Source organism: Euprymna scolopes, chromosome 29 (assembly GCF_053919585.1).
Source record: "Euprymna scolopes isolate OS-2025 chromosome 29, ASM5391958v1, whole genome shotgun sequence".
Lineage (NCBI taxonomy): Eukaryota > Metazoa > Mollusca > Cephalopoda > Sepiida > Sepiolidae > Euprymna > Euprymna scolopes.
In genome coordinates this window covers 36,501,046-36,518,545 of record NC_136510.1, presented here as the reverse complement: position 1 = coordinate 36,518,545, position 17,500 = coordinate 36,501,046, and the positions used below count along the sequence as shown (strand labels likewise).

Here is a 17,500-nt window from a genome sequence, read left to right as displayed (position 1 = left end):
ACTCAAGTTACTGACTCTTAAGGTGTAAAAATGCTGGGATAGTCATATGTAAACATTTATTCATGTCACAATCTATACCTTCATGACATTGAGGAGGATCAGAAGAACGGTAAAACATGTTGTTCTTTTAGAAAAATATTTTTAAAAGGACTTTTGATTATATATATATATATATATATATATATATATATATAAATCACTTTAAACCCCATTTGCAACCCGTTCTTTCCTCCTCCCACCACACCATGCCTACTAACATTAACTCTCCAAACTGTTGCCATGGTGATCCTTTAAATTAACTGTTACCTATGCCGTTATAAATAAGAATAGCGTCTTTTAATTTTAAACTGTTATAAACTAAAAAAAACATATATAAAAATTAACACATAATTAATATTTAATTATAAACCCCTCTCTTATTATATGCACTCCTACTACTTTAAATTCCAATTTTCTCTCTCTTCCACTCTCCCCTTCTTTTCTAACTCCCCTTCATCTACGATTTTTCCATTCTTATTTGATTTTATAACTTAGTCCATCTATGAATTCTGACGATGCTAGTTGGATATTTCCTCTCTTTGAGGATCTTCCTCTAGCTGAAACAATATGTAAACTCATTCTGGACTCACCGTAATAAATTTCAGACACACACACACACACACACACACACACACACACACACACACACACACACACACACACACACACACACACACACACACACACACACACACATATATATATATATATATAATAGAAAACTAATACCTCCCAACTGTCAACAACCTAACCGCATGAAACCGCGTCTCTCTCCCCCTCACCCTACTCTGAAAACTGAAAAACTAAAAACAAATGAACTAATAAAAAATACGATAGATAAAAAATAAATAAATAAATAAGTAAATATAAATGAATAAAAATAACACTTGTCAAATGAAATTGGAGTCGCCACCAGTAAAGGATGTACAACCAGAAAAACAACCCAAGATATGTGAAATTTTAAATACAAGGGCAATAAATAGCCGCCAAAGAACCCCCAAACACCTCCCCACAAATGATGGCTAAAACACGGCAAACGGCATCCTCATCTCTACTCTATTCCTCTCACCACACCTCCGACAAAAAACCATACTGCTCACATTAACAAAGTGTACACCCCAATTTTCTCCGGTATGTAGACCGCGCCCAAATATCTTATAAAAACCAAAGTAATCTTGAAACTCACGTCAAAACCGATTCTCTTCTCTGTTCTGATGAAGTGTTGTCCCTGAATTGGTACTCAACTGAAACATGTATGCACATATGTAATGCACATATGTAATAATGCTTGTATAATAAACAGACTATATACTAGCTCTGTCTTGCATTGAGCACTCTTTAATAATCAGGCGGGTTTCGTTGGATTTACATCTAGGAAACCAATCGAAACAACCGGTATATATATATATATATATATATATATATATATATATATATATATATATATATATATATATATATATATATATTTATATATATATATATATATATTTGAAAACTTTGAAGTGTCGAATACAATGAAATTTGGCCTTCGGGACAAGATCAAAGTGTAGTATCTGTTCCGGCAGATGCTGCACTTAAGATAATTTGTACCAGTCAATGGAGGGGAAACCCTCTATAATGGGACAATTATTATTTTTGGTAACCAGAGTGCCCCTTTTTTGCCTACTTTTAGGGGAGCTGGTTTTTACCTCACATTAAAAACGGCCTTGTGCCTAATTTGCTCTGTGGGGGAGCAAATAAATACCATCTGTTCTTCAGATCCTGCACTTCTATTTCTTGTTCTCTTTCGGTGGAGGAGAAATCCTTCACGACTGAGACAATTTTTATTTTTGTACCTTTTCTCCACGTTAAAAAACGACCCTGGTGTCTAACTCTGTCCCGTGGGGAGGCATAGTAAATAGGTACAATGATAAACTCAGTGTTTATTGCTTGTTTTTTTTTTTTTTTGTAAGTCTTATATTTCGCTAATACATAGCCTCATCATGGTCGAAAGTCCGGTTCGTGAATTTCTTTTTCTTCATTTTGGTGTTATGGCGAAGAGACGAGAATTTACGTGTTAGTCCGCTGGTTTCAAGTGTGCAGTGCTCCAGTTTCGAGCGGGATTTAAAGTAAAAGATGGTCACACTTTTTGAAGACACTTTTTAAAAGTAAAATAAACAATGAGTTTATCATTGTATTTGACACTTCAAAGTTTTCAAAAATTTCTCAATTAAATTTTACTTTTAAAAAGTGTCTTCAAAAAGTGTGACCATCTTTTACTATATATATATATATATATATATATATATATATATAGTACAAAATGTTGAAATTCAAAGACTTTTCTTTTCCATAACTCTTGTTTATTTCATCTTGGATCTCTTCATTACAGCCGTTTCGTTAATGGGATGACAATTCTATGATTTATGTTTTCATAAAAATTTTCTTTCTCATCAACTCGTCAGATGTGATTTCCTGCCGATGTTACTAACAAAAAGTTAATTTTTAACATGATAAACCTAGTGCTTTTGTTTGGGGAAAAGAAATTGTCGTTTTACCCGATATACCAAATTTCAAATCTGTAGATGAAAAATTCATTGAGTATATAGGTTGAGAGTTGTCCTCTCACACCCGCGCATTCTAATTTATATACATATATAGATAGGTAGATATGATTTACGATATGCGTAATCTTAAAATCTGATTTTCTATTATATATAGTTCTCTTATATAAGTTCCTGCTTGTGTTCTCGTAAAAATTAGAAACTACACAATACATATACACAAAGACCATATATTTTTCAGAAAAGAATAGGGACAGATTTTTTTGTAATATCCATTTTTCGTGAGTCAACCGGAACTAAATTACGCAAAGAGGGGGCGATATTTAGTGATTATGTCCATGGGTCTTTGATGAGAAATAATACATGCGCAAGAAATAATGAATGATAGAGAGGGTGCGCAATAGAGAGACGGTGGATAGTCAGAGGGGAGATGAACGAGTGAAGGAGGGGAAAGATAGGGAGGTGATATAGGCAATGGGGGATAGGGGAGGAGGAAAAGGGGATAAAGGAATAAGAGAGACGAATAGAGAAAAATACAAGGAGATAGAGAGAGAGGCTAGAGCAGGGAAATAGTGAGAAAGGGGATTGAGGGGGAGGTGAAAGAGGGGTTAAAGATACGGGTGAGAAGGGGAAGAGGAAACGTGAGAGCAGGAGAGAGAGGGATAGGCAGGTCGAGCTAGAGAAAACGAGAGAAAGGTATATATATATATACATACATATATATATATATATATATATATATATATATATATATATATATATATATATATATATATATATATATATATATAAGTAAATTTTTGGTACAGCAGAATGGAAGGAGAAATTTCAGAGGAAACATAATTTAATTTAAATACCAAAAAAAAAACAAGAAATGGGCAGGTGAAATTAAAATTTTCCCTAAGGCCTTATCGTCTGACCCTCTAAGAGGAAACGTCAGAATGATAGATTAAAAACTAAGAAAACGAATGAGGGAAGAGGGGAATTTTGGTTACAGTTGGAAGAACAGTGGAGAAAAAAAAAATCTCACTGTTCAGGTGGTTTTAAATCAATGAATATCTCCAACTGATGTCTAAGAATCTTTTGTCTACACAGGCTAGGTCGAGAGTTGTTAATAACTAACGCCTCAATGATATTGAGATGATAGTTCGACCTAGCACTGTATAAAACAGAAAACCACCCATCGGAATATTGATCGGCACACCTATTTATACTCAACAGGTGATCGCCAATGGCAGACTCATGAGCCTGGGAGTGCCCGGATGCTCTCGAAACCTGGTGTAGTCGAATATCCCGAGGGATATGTTGGGATATTCTCATTTCTAATCTTTGGGACGTTTTGCCAACGTAGTCAGCTCCACACTGACAAACGAATTTGTAAACAACAGAGTTCTTTTGAATGGTTGGCAAAACATCTTTACGAAAAGAAGAGAAAAAGGTTCGAGTTGTGTAAACTACTCTAAGCATAGTAGCTGGAAAACATCGTTGAGTAGCAGAAGAAATCCTTTTAACAATATGAAGGCCATCAGGACCCAACCATGGTAATTTTAGATAAATGGGACAACGTGATGGACCAATATGTTTACCGCTATTAAATGTAGTAATTTTACGTTCAATAGTAGATTTTATTATATTAATGGGATATCCATTATTAAGAAAAATAGTTGTAATTTCACCAAGTTCCGTATCAAGACGGTTTGGTGAACAAATCATAAGTGCACGATGCGTAAGAGCGCTAATGAGGTTTATTTGTCTAGACTGAGGGGCAAAAGAAAACCAATTAAGATAGAGCCCTGTAAATGTAGGTTTTCTATAAACAGAGGTCTCAAACGTAGTACCAACTTTAGAAACACGAACGTCGAGGAATGGGAGAGAGCTACAGTCTTCAACCTCCATAGTAAATTGTAAAGATGGATGCAGGTTGCAAAGAAGACCAAGAAACTGCTTAGCTTCGCTCCGAGAGGGAAAGCATGCAAAAGTATCATCAACGTAGCGTGTGTAGAATGCTGGCTTAATAATTTTGGAAAATAATTCGTTTTCCAAAAATCCAACGAAAATGTTGGCTAACGAAGGACCAAGAGGGCTACCCGTTGATATCCCATCAATTTGACGGTACATAATGTTGTTGAAACTAAAGGAGACTGATTTAGTAGCAAGTTCCATTAGTTCAACAAAAATTCGTTCAGGAAATTGTGGAGATTTTAAGGGGCCACGGTATAGATAGTCAGCACAAATACCAATGGTTTCATCCAAAGGTATATTAGTATAAAGACTATTAATGTCAAAGGAAGCTAAGAACTCGGTATTTTTAGATAAAGGTAATTTTTGTATCTGAGATACGAATTGAAAAGAATCAGAGATACAATGGACCGAATAAAAAGAAAGCACAGGTTTAAGAAGGTCAACTAGCCATTTACCAAGTTCGTGTTGTGCAGAACCCAACATAGATAAAATGGGTCGCAAAGGAATGTTGGGTTTATGGACCTTGGGTAAACCGTACATTCTAGGCCTTTGAGAACCAATGGGTCGGATTCTATCATAAATCTCCTTAGAAATAAATCCGCTTTTATGAAGTTGAAGAAATCTTTTCTGGATTTTTATTTCCATACGAAAAGTATCATCATGGCATAAATCACCCAAACGGAGAAACTTACTTTTATCGTCCAAGATTTGTAACATTTTGGAGATATAATCCGTTTTGTTAAGTATAACAACGCCCGATCCTTTATCCGGGCGAGAAAGGTAAATGTCGGGATTAGACCTAATTAATTTTGCAGCTTCAAAATGATTTTTCTGCCAAACAAAATCACTAGATTTAGTATTTATGGCAGAAAACCTCCGACCTAATTCGCCCAACTGAATTTTAACACTAGTTAATTCATCAGTAGAGATAGGCGAATGGTGTTTTAATTGAGTATACAATAATTCAATTTCACTAAATACTGAGATTTTATCAACAGAAGGGGGAGGAATGCAAAATTGTAAGCCAGCAGATAAAACAAATTCTTCTGTAGTGGACAAAACATGAGAAGAATAATTAAATATATGTTTATCCAAATTTGTTATAATCCCAAACTTCTTAGTAATTAAATTTTTTAAATATTTATCATAAGTATTTATTTAGTGAAATTGAATTATTGTATACTCAATTAAAACACCATTCGCCTATCTCTACTGATGAATTAACTAGTGTTAAAATTCAGTTGGGCGAATTAGGTCGGAGGTTTTCTGCCATAAATACTAAATCTAGTGATTTTGTTTGGCAGAAAAATCATTTTGAAGCTGCAAAATTAATTAGGTCTAATCCCGACATTTACCTTTCTCGCCCGGATAAAGGATCGGGCGTTGTTATACTTAACAAAACGGATTATATCTCCAAAATGTTACAAATCTTGGACGATAAAAGTAAGTTTCTCCGTTTGGGTGATTTATGCCATGATGATACTTTTCGTATGGAAATAAAAATCCAGAAAAGATTTCTTCAACTTCATAAAAGCGGATTTATTTCTAAGGAGATTTATGATAGAATCCGACCCATCGGTTCTCAAAGGCCTAGAATGTACGGTTTACCCAAGGTCCATAAACCCAACATTCCTTTGCGACCCATTTTATCTATGTTGGGTTCTGCACAACACGAACTTGGTAAATGGCTAGTTGACCTTCTTAAACCTGTGCTTTCTTTTTATTCGGTCCATTGTATCTCTGATTCTTTTCAATTCGTATCTCAGATACAAAAATTACCTTTATCTAAAAATACCGAGTTCTTAGCTTCCTTTGACATTAATAGTCTTTATACTAATATACCTTTGGATGAAACCATTGGTATTTGTGCTGACTATCTATACCGTGGCCCCTTAAAATCTCCACAATTTCCTGAACGAATTTTTGTTGAACTAATGGAACTTGCTACTAAATCAGTCTCCTTTAGTTTCAACAACATTATGTACCGTCAAATTGATGGGATATCAATGGGTAGCCCTCTTGGTCCTTCGTTAGCCAACATTTTCGTTGGATTTTTGGAAAACGAATTATTTTCCAAAATTATTAAGCCAGCATTCTACACACGCTACGTTGATGATACTTTTGCATGCTTTCCCTCTCGGAGCGAAGCTAAACAGTTTCTTGGTCTTCTTTGCAACCTGCATCCATCTTTACAATTTACTATGGAGGTTGAAGACTGTAGCTCTCTCCCATTCCTCGACGTTCGTGTTTCTAAAGTTGGTACTACGTTTGAGACCTCTGTTTATAGAAAACCTACATTTACAGGGCTCTATCTTAATTGGTTTTCTTTTGCCCCTCAGTCTAGAAAAATAAACCTCATTAGCGCTCTTACGCATCGTGCACTTATGATTTGTTCACCAAACCGTCTTGATACGGAACTTGGTGAAATTACAACTATTTTTCTTAATAATGGATATCCCATTAATATAATAAAATCTACTATTGAACGTAAAATTACTACATTTAATAGCGGTAAACATATTGGTCCATCACGTTGTCCCATTTATCTAAAATTACCATGGTTGGGTCCTGATGGCCTTCATATTGTTAAAAGGATTTCTTCTGCTACTCAACGATGTTTTCCAGCTACTATGCTTAGAGTAGTTTACACAACTCGAACCTTTTTCTCTTCTTTTCGTAAAGATGTTTTGCCAACTATTCAAAAGAACTCTGTTGTTTACAAATTCGTTTGTCAGTGTGGAGCTGACTACGTTGGCAAAACGTCCCAAAGATTAGAAATGAGAATATCCCAACATATCCCTCGGGATATTCGACTACACCAGGTTTCGAGAGCATCCGGGCACTCCCAGGCTCATGAGTCTGCCATTGGCGATCACCTGTTGAGTATAAATAGGTGTGCCGATCAATATTCCGATGGGTGGTTTTCTGTTTTATACAGTGCTAGGTCGAACTATCATCTCAATATCATTGAGGCGTTAGTTATTAACAACTCTCGACCTAGCCTGTGTAGACAAAAGATTCTTAGACATCAGTTGGAGATATTCATTGATTTAAAACCACCTGAACAGTGAGATTTTTTTTTTTTTTCTCCACTGTTCTTCCAACTGTAACCAAAATTCCCCTCTTCCCTCATTCGTTTTCTTAGTTTTTAATCTATTATTCTGACGTTTCCTCTTAGAGGGTCAGACGATAAGGCCTTAGGGAAAATTTTAATTTCACCTGCCCATTTCTTGTTTTTTTTTTGGTATTTAAATTAAATTATATATATATATATATATATATATATATATATATATATATATATATATAGAGAGAGAGAGAGAGAGAGAGAGAGAGAGACAGAAAGAGAGAGAGGGGGATTAAATAAAGGAAGATGTCGCACACATTTTATTGTCCGTCCTCCCAGGTTACGCCAGGTAGTCACACTAGCTATAAACAAATGCTTGGAAGGTAACCCGTTTTAGCGGAAGTAACTGCAAGAGGAAGGAAGATTAGAAACTGAAAAGAAAGCGTAATCTGTGTCGGCTCAACGGTGACCATCCTATTTCTAGAAAGAAAAAAAACCTTTTCTTCACATTTAAAGTATCAGCTTTCTAATAAGCATGTTTACCCCCACAATTCAACGCTTCACATACATTTTATTATGACACTAGCATTTCAGCCCAAATTTCGAGCCTGTAGACTGAAAATTGACAGAGTTATTGTGTAGGAAAATGTACACAGACAGACGCGTTCACTTTTATAGATATATAGATAAGCGCTATTTGACCGGATCTTATCTTCTGTATTATAGCATAAGCGCTATTTGTCCGTGTCATATCTTCTGTATTATAGCATAAGCGCTATTTGACCGGATCATATCTTCTGTATTATAGCATAAGCGCTATTTGACCGGATCTTATCTTCTGTATTATAGCATAAGCGCTATTTGTCCGTGTCTTATCTTCTGTTATGTCAATTGATAGCAGGTGTCGCCTCTCTTTTACTCTCTATATAAACGCGCGTTGTTTTTCTTACACATAGGACATCATTTGTAAATGATGCAATGACCACACAACAATACAATAATAGCAAAATATTCATAATCCCAATGTACATCTTTCTTCAAAGTATGACGGAAAAAATTACGATTCGTCCATGTTGGCATTCGCTATTCATCTAGACTAGTGGGACCTGTGGAAATTCTACAGAGGCATCTTTATATGCAATATATTGATGCTGGGCATTCCGTGGACATTCAGCGTTAATGGAAACCCAACAATATTATTGTACCTATTTACAATGCCTCCCCACTGGACAAAGTTAGACACCAGGGTCGTTTTTTAACGTGGAGAAAAGGTACAAAAATAAAAAAAAATGTCTCAGTCGTGAAGGACTGCATCTCCACCGAAAGAGAACAAGAAATGGAAGTGAAGCATCTGAAGAACAGATACTACACTTTGAGGTATTTATTTGCTCCCCCACTGAGCAAATTAGGCACAAGGCCGATTTTTGAAGTGAGGAGTGAAGGGGAAATCGGACCAACTCCCCGGGGAGTAGGGGAGCTGGATAGTGACAATTGGTATGAAGGGTTGCCCCTTCATTGACCAAGGTTTTATATCTGGGGTCGCCCCCACATATGGTCTTTGCTTTCAGTATCTGCCGGAACAGATGGTATTTATTTGCTCCCCCACCGAGCAAATTAGGCACAAGGCCGATTTTTAATGTGAGGAGTGAAGGGAGGGGGAAGGGAAAAAGGGGACCAGCTCCCGAGAGGTGGGAAATGGGAGCTGGTTAATGGTCAGGCATGTGGGGTTGCCCCCACATCTGGTCTTTGCTAGTCATAGCTTGCAGCATCTGTCGGAACAGATGGTGTTTATTTGCTCCCCCACCGAGCAAATTAGGCACAAGACCGATTTTTAATGTGAGGAGTGAAGGAAGGGGGAAGGGAAAAAGGGGACCAGCTCCCGAGAGGTGGGAAATGGGAGCTGGTTAATGGTCAGGCATGTGGGGTTGCCCCCACATCTGGTCTTTGCTAGTCATAGCTAGTCATAGCTAGTCATAGCTTGCAGCATCTGCCGGAACAGATGGTGTTTATTTGCTCCCCCACCGAGCAAATTAGGCACAAGGCCGATTTTTAATGTGAGGAGTGAAGGGAGGGGGAAGGGAAAAAGGGGACCAGCTCCCGAGAGGTGGGAAATGGGAGCTGGTTAAAGGTCAGGCATGTGGGGTTGCCCCCACATCTGGTCTTTGCTAGTCATAGCTAGTCATAGCTAGTCATAGCTTGCAGTATCTGCCGGAACAGATGGTATTTATTTGCTCCCCCACAGAGCAAATTAGGCACAAGGCCGTTTTTAATGTGAGGTAAAAACCAGCTCCCCTAAAAGTAGGCAAAAAGGGGGCACTCTGGTTACCAAAAATAATAATTGTCCCAGTATAGAGGGTTTCCCCTCCATTGACTGGTACAAATTATCTTAAGTGCAGCATCTGCCGGAACAGATGGTATTTATTTGCTCCCCCACCGAGCAAATTAGGCACAAGGCCAATTTTTAATGTGAGGAGTGAAGGGAGGGGGAAGGGAAAAAGGGGACCAGCTCCCGAGAGGTGGGAAATGGGAGCTGGTTAAAGGTCAGGCATGTGGGGTTGCCCCCACATCTGGTCTTTGCTAGTCATAGCTAGTCATAGCTAGTCATAGCCTACAGTATCTGCCGGAACAGATGGTATTTATTTGCTCCCCCACCGAGCAAATTAGGCACAAGGCCGATTTTTAATGTGAGGAGTGGAGGGAGGGGGAAGGGAAAAAGGGGACCAGCTCCCGAGAGGTGGGAAATGGGAGCTGGTTAATGGTCAGGCATGTGGGGTTGCCCCCACATCTGGTCTTTGCTAGTCATAGCTAGTCTTAGCTAGTCATAGCTTGCAGCATCTGCCGGAACAGATACTACACTTTGATCTTGACAAAGAGGCCAATTATTTATCTAAGAAGTGTCAGAATATATCTGGTTATTACGGTTTATCTTCAATACTCTTATGTGACATATTTTTACTGTCTGGACGCCCGGCGCAAACGGAAATCCCACGATATCATTATACCATCTTTAGACAGGACAGATACTACCCTTAGATCCTAGCCAGAAGACCAAGAATGCATATTTTAGTTTCACGTATGAACCAAAAGCGACATCATACCTTTTTATTTTATTTTATTTTTTAACATTGCTTCTTCGATGATCAGGAGATCCTATTTATTAAAAAGGAGGACAAAAGGTGACAACATATTACGGACATTAAATTAATGTATCTATATTTAATGTTCGTAGTATGTTATCATCTTCTATCGTCTTTTTTTTTTAACAAATAGTATCTCCTGATCTCCTGACTCCGATCGAATAATTTATAATCTGAAAACCGTGACACGTACGTACATTAAAGGTACTGCAATATTAATATATATATATACTAAAAGTAAACCCGTCTCAGAACATTAAAGTTAATAAAATTCAATATATAATGATACTAAACCTTATACTTAGAATTCTTATTCCAATTCTGATAAAAAACCATTACATGATTTTTATTCTAGAAAATATTCTTGAAACTCCTTCTCTTTTTAATTTAGGTCTCTCTTGTCTACTTCCTTTCTTTATTTTCCATGTCGCTCTCATGAGCACCTGTTCAAATTTATATAATAAAATCAAGTCAAGTTTTCCCCATTACATTTCCTGTTATAGCTTTCGAACAAAAACCTTTATGTGCTAATCCGTTCCGCCAATCACTTAGGTGAATTCCTGGTGCGAGTTTCTGTAAAATATGCGTTCATTTCATCCATTTGAAAATTTCTTAGATTTTTCCGGGTAAACTCTTTCTCTCATCACAGTCTTTTACATTGAAAAACTGTAGTCATTTTGTACTCTCATACTAGTATCTACTTCTACTGCCCTCAGTACACTGGAAACTGTTCTTAATAGGATTATTTTTTGTTAAATCGCATCTATTCTTTCATGTTTCTCCTAACTATGGTCGCTACTAACGTAAAATCAACTGGAAATGGCTATTGCAGTAACGCCAAGGAACACAACAGACTTCTTTGATGATGGTCAGTGTGAAAACGCCTAGTGAATAATAATAATAATAATAATAATAATAATAATAAGAAGAAGAAGAAGAAGAAGAAGAAGAAGAGTAATAATAATAATAACAATAATAATAAACATGGGGGGAGCTAGGAGGAATTGAAATCAAGGGAAAGACTGAGACTATACAAAGACAAACTGCAGAAAATTTAAGGAAAATCCTTGAATGTGGAAACCTACCCATATAAACTAGGAATACTAATCAGACACACGAAATTTGTAACAGAAGTAAAATAAAAACATGGAAGAAACGTCACGTGAACGCAAGGGTACTTAAACTAAGATAATTTTTTAAAACCCGTGCCCCCCCCCTTTTAAATGGCATCAGCCTTGGCTGATACCGCGCACAAAATAGTCATGAAGGATCAAGGAAGATAGAAAGATTGAGGAAGGAAAAAATCACAAGCCAGAAAGTCGCTTGAAAAGTGAATAGACTACTGAAACATGGAGAAGGCTTATTGCTACCCAATTCCGAACAAAGCCAAATAGTGATTGCCAATGAGAAATCAATTATGAGCGCCTGTTGTGATAACGTAAAATCATTTGCAATGGTTATAGAAAAATATGGAGAGTTCTGGAAATCTGAGGAGACGTGTCGTCACTCAGATTCCATGGTACACCACCGATTGTTATCATTGAGTAATCACCGATGATGATGTGTGCGAGATGTTCTCGTGAGCACAAATAATAATAATAATAATAATAATAATAATAATAATAATAATAATAATAACAATAATAATAATAATAATAACAATAATAATAATAATAACAACAAATAATAATAATAATAACAGATAATAATAATAATAATAATAATAATAATAATAACTCACGGTTAAGAGTTAATGGGTGAACGGTAGTCATGAGGAAACCAGTGTAATAATCGTTAATATTTGAAAGATGGTATAATTTGATTATTTAAGGGTTAATTTTACGATTCAGGTTCAAAAGAACAGATTTACAGCAGGAATTAGAATACACCGTACTAAAGCCGGATTGTCAAAGCCGATGAATTTCAAAAATGTAATTTGGACTTTAGAAGAACGATGTGTAATAAAATTCTGTTTTCGACTTAAAAAAAAATGCCACGGAAACGTATGGAATGCTTCAGACTGCTTTTGGACCATCTTTCATGAATAGAACATTAGTTTTTGAGTGGCATAAGAGATTCAAGGAAGAGAGAGAAAGAGTCTGTGAGGTGTGGGAGGAGTAAGGAAGTCAGAACACCGGAGTTGATTGGCCAAATAAAGAATTCCACAAGGACCACCGTGTATCTATAAAGACAATAAGTGTACAGTTTGATGCTAGTGTGTGAGCTGTAAGCACAATTATTCGCGAGGAAGATGCGGAAGATTTGCTCGAAGTTTGTCCCAAGGGCGCGCCATCTTTGTCACAAATTATTTGAACTGAAAGAGGATCAAGACACTTCCTCACTCTTCCTATATTACAGACCTTGCTCCATGTGACTTTTAGTTATTCCCTAAGCTCAAGGAAAACCTGCCGTTATGATACAACTAAGGAGATGAAATAGGCTGTAACAAGGATCGTTGACACGCTTACACAAGAGAACGTCCATAGAACCTTATAGAAGTTGTACAACATGTGCACTGCAGCCGGAGGAGATTACTTTGAAGGGGACTAGAGTTTCAGGTGTGTACTATTAATAAAAGTGCTCATACAAAAAAAAAAAAAAAGTCTGGAAACTTATTGAAAGCACTGGTATACTGTAGTTTACGTATTTTTTAAATTAAATCAAAGTGCAATAAATAGCTAAAATGATTTTGACACACAATTGATCACGGGAACTTAGAGTTTATATATATATATATATATATATATTTACATAAACGTCACCACTTATCAAGGCCGATAGGCCACTCAAGGATAAGGGTTAAAGAGTGTAGAGTAGTCGAAAGGACAATATAGTAATCGATAGTAATGGAAGTTCGGTAAATTTGTTAACTTAAGTGGAACGGCTCATCAGAAAGTTGTTCACGTTGGACTTGAAGACAACCATATTATAGAAAGCTGGAAAGCAGAAAAACGGAAGACAATTCCACAGGTGTGCAGTTCTAAGAAAAAAAGCTTTGATCATGGAATCTATGTTTAGGTTTAGGTACAGATAAAAAGTGGGTATATATATATATATATATATATATATATATATATATATATATATATATATATATATACTAGCAGTTAAGCCCGGCTTTGGTCTGACCCTATGTACTATTCATAACTTTATGTATATATATATATATATATATATATATATATATATATATATATATATATATATATATTAAAAAGTTTAACCCATGTCCAGGTAACCTACACCTAAAATTTCAAGTGTTTAAACCTAAAATTGGATGAGGAGTTTGGTAGAGTCTACAAAGGTCAACTTTTCAACTTTGACCTCTTGGCAGCCAAATATTCGCTTGCGGCATATCTGAATACTCTTTATGTAAAATTTCAAATGTTTAGATCAAAAATTGGTTGAGTAATTTAGTAGATATCGCAGAGGTCAATTTGTTTAAACGTTGACCCCAATTTTGATCCTTTAAAATTTATTATTTGTGGCTCGAATCAAATTAGAAAGTTTGATCCATGTTCAAGTAACCTACATCTAAAATTTCAAGATTTTAGACACAACATTGGCGGAAGAGTTTGGTAGAATATTCAAAGGTCAAATCGTTGAACTTTAACTCCTTGACAGCCAAATTTCTGCCTAAAAGCCGATTAAAAATAATACCCTTTATGTCAAATCCCGAGTCTTTTTTTTTTTTTTTTTTTTTTTACAAAGACATCACCACATTATCAAGGCCCAGAGGCCACTCAAGGATAAGGGTTAAAGAGTGTACAGTAGAAGTTGGTCAATATAGTAATCATTAGTAATGAAAATTTGGTAAATTTAATAACTTATATGGAACGGCTCATCAAGAACTTATTTACTTTAGACTTGAAAAAAAACATATTGTAGTCAGCCGGAAAGCAGGAAAACGGAAGACAATTCCACAGGCGTGCAGTTCTAAGAAAGAAGCTTTGTTCATGGAATCTACGTTTAGGTTTAGGCACAGATAAAGAGTGGGGGAAATTATTGATAGTGTTTACAGCTAGACGAGTGTTTCTTGTGAAAGTTTGGCGAGGGGGGACCATAGATTGAAGCTCAGTTGAACACTTTCCATGAAAATAACGATACATTAGAGACAAACTCGCAACATCTCTTCTGTGAGATAGAGGTTGCAAGGAGGAGAAAAGGACATCTCCTACGAGGCTACGAAGTCTATTTTGAACTCTATCAAGGCAGGACAAGTCCTTTCTAGCAGCTCCTGCCCAGATGTGGCAACAGTATTCCATCCTTGGACGTACCTGGCTCTTATATAGATAGAGAATAGCATCAGCAGTGAGATATCTACTGGATCGATAGAAAGATCCCACCATTTTTCCAGCGGCCTTGGCAACAGATTTGATATACGTGTTCCATTTAAGATCAGGAGTAATGGTCAAGCCCAGAAGCTTGTCAAAACTTGAGGCCTCCTGAAGACGAGAGCCTTTCATTTCAATTGATGACAAATGTGGATTAGAATGTTGATGATGTAAAGAGAGAAGCTTGGTTTTAGATGCATTAAAAGTAACCAGCCACTCCTTTCCCCATTGTACTACGTGCTCAAGATCAGAGGGCTTGACCATTACTCCTGATCTTAAATGGAACACCTATATCAAATCTGTTGCCAAGGCCGCTGGAAAAATGGTGGGATCTTTCTATCGATCCAGTAGATATCTCACTGCTGATGCTATTCTCTATCTATATAAGAGCCAGGTAGAGAGTCTGTAGACTGAAAATTAACAGAGTTATGTATGTGTGTGTGAGAGAGAGAAAGAGAGACAGAGAGAGAGACAGAGAGAGAGAGAGAAAGAGAGAGAGAGAGAAAGAAAGAGAAAGAGAGAGGGAGATAGTGAAACAAATTTTAACAAATTAATCAGGTATTTTATTCATTAAATAAAATAAATAAAATTCAGTTGTAAGTTGCACTCTTCTAGTTGTTGAAGGTTTAATGTTTAGAAAGGGTGACACTTAAACTACAATTGCGAATTACTCAGTGTTTCTATCCAGTCGGGCATGATTGAACAAGAGCATGCTCTGCTGGTAGATTGAATAAATGATTCCGTTCGAAATTCCGTGCAGATTCCCGAGTTCGGCAGAAAGATTATCGAAGATACATCTGAAGAAGGTCGAACATTATGTCAACTGTAAAGTTGTTAAAATATTAAAATAATACCCACGATCAGAACAGTAGCATTTTAGAACCGTCCATCATACACACGCGCACACACACATACACACACACACATGTATACACACACACATATATATATACACACATATGTATACACACACATATATATATGCACACACACATACACACACGCGTATACACACACATATGTACACACACACATATATATGCACACACACATGTATACACACATATATCTATATATGCATACACACATATGTATACACACATATATATGCACACACACACATGTATACACACGCACATATATATGCAAACACACACACATATGTACACACACTCACATATATATATATGCACACACACACATGTATACACACATATATATATGCACACGCACATACACACACACGTATACACACACATATGTACACACACAAATATATATGCACACTCACATGTATACACACACATATATCTATATATGCACACACACATATGTATACACACATATGTATGCACACACACACATGTATACACACACACATATATATGCACATATATATATATGCACACACACATACACACACACACAAACACACACACGCACGCACGCACGCACACTCACAGTGTACTGCAAAGGTCAAGTTTAACCCCTTGGCAGTCAAATTTTCGCCCCAAAATTGATTAAAAAGCTTGCTACATGTCTGAATACCCTTTATGTAAAATTTCAAATTTTAGACCAAAAATTTGCTGAATAGTTTGCTAGAGACCGCAAAGGTAAAATCTTTTGAACTTTGATTGCTTGGCAGCCACATTTCCGGCAAAAAGCGATTAAAAACTTTCCCTATGTCTGAATACACTTTATATAGAATTTCAAATGTTTAGACCAAAAATTGACTGATTAATTTGGTAGAAACCGCAGAGGTAAAAGTTTTTTTTTAACTTTGACCCTACTTTTGACCCTTTAACATTGATTGTTTTGGTCTCAGATCAAATTAAAAAGTTTGATCCATGTTCAAGTAACCTACATCTAAAATTTCAGGTTTTTAGACACAAAATTGGCGGAGGAGTTTGGTAGAATTTTCAAAGGTAAGATCGTTGAACTTTGACCACTTGACAGCCAAATTTCTGTCTGAAAACAGATTAAAACGATTTTCTCAAATCTCAATACTCCATACGTCAAATCTCGAGTGTGTAGACTGAAAATTGACAGAGTTATTTAGTAGGGAAATGCACACACGCGCGTGCGCACACGCACACACACAGACACACACACAATTTTCTTTTTATAGATATATAGATAGATATGAACATTGTAAGAAGTCTACGCGAATCCATTATAGTTTATTTTGTGACTGCGAGATTCATTTGATTTAGGATCTAAACGCTTATATATATATATATATATATATATATATATATATATATATATATATATATATTTATAAGACGTTGATCGACGCGTATACACTTTACAACGTTATATATATATATATCATCTATTTAGACACTTTACAACGTTATATATATATACAACGTTATATATATATATATATAACGTTGTAAAGTGTCTACGCGT

General features: G+C 36.2%; 1 protein-coding gene across 1 annotated transcript in view; it reads right to left on the bottom strand.

The window, feature by feature from the left end:
* LOC145252587 (uncharacterized) overlaps positions 1-17,500 on the bottom strand; it is a 198,985-nt gene that overhangs the window by 180,154 nt on the left and 1,331 nt on the right. The window lies entirely within an intron of this gene.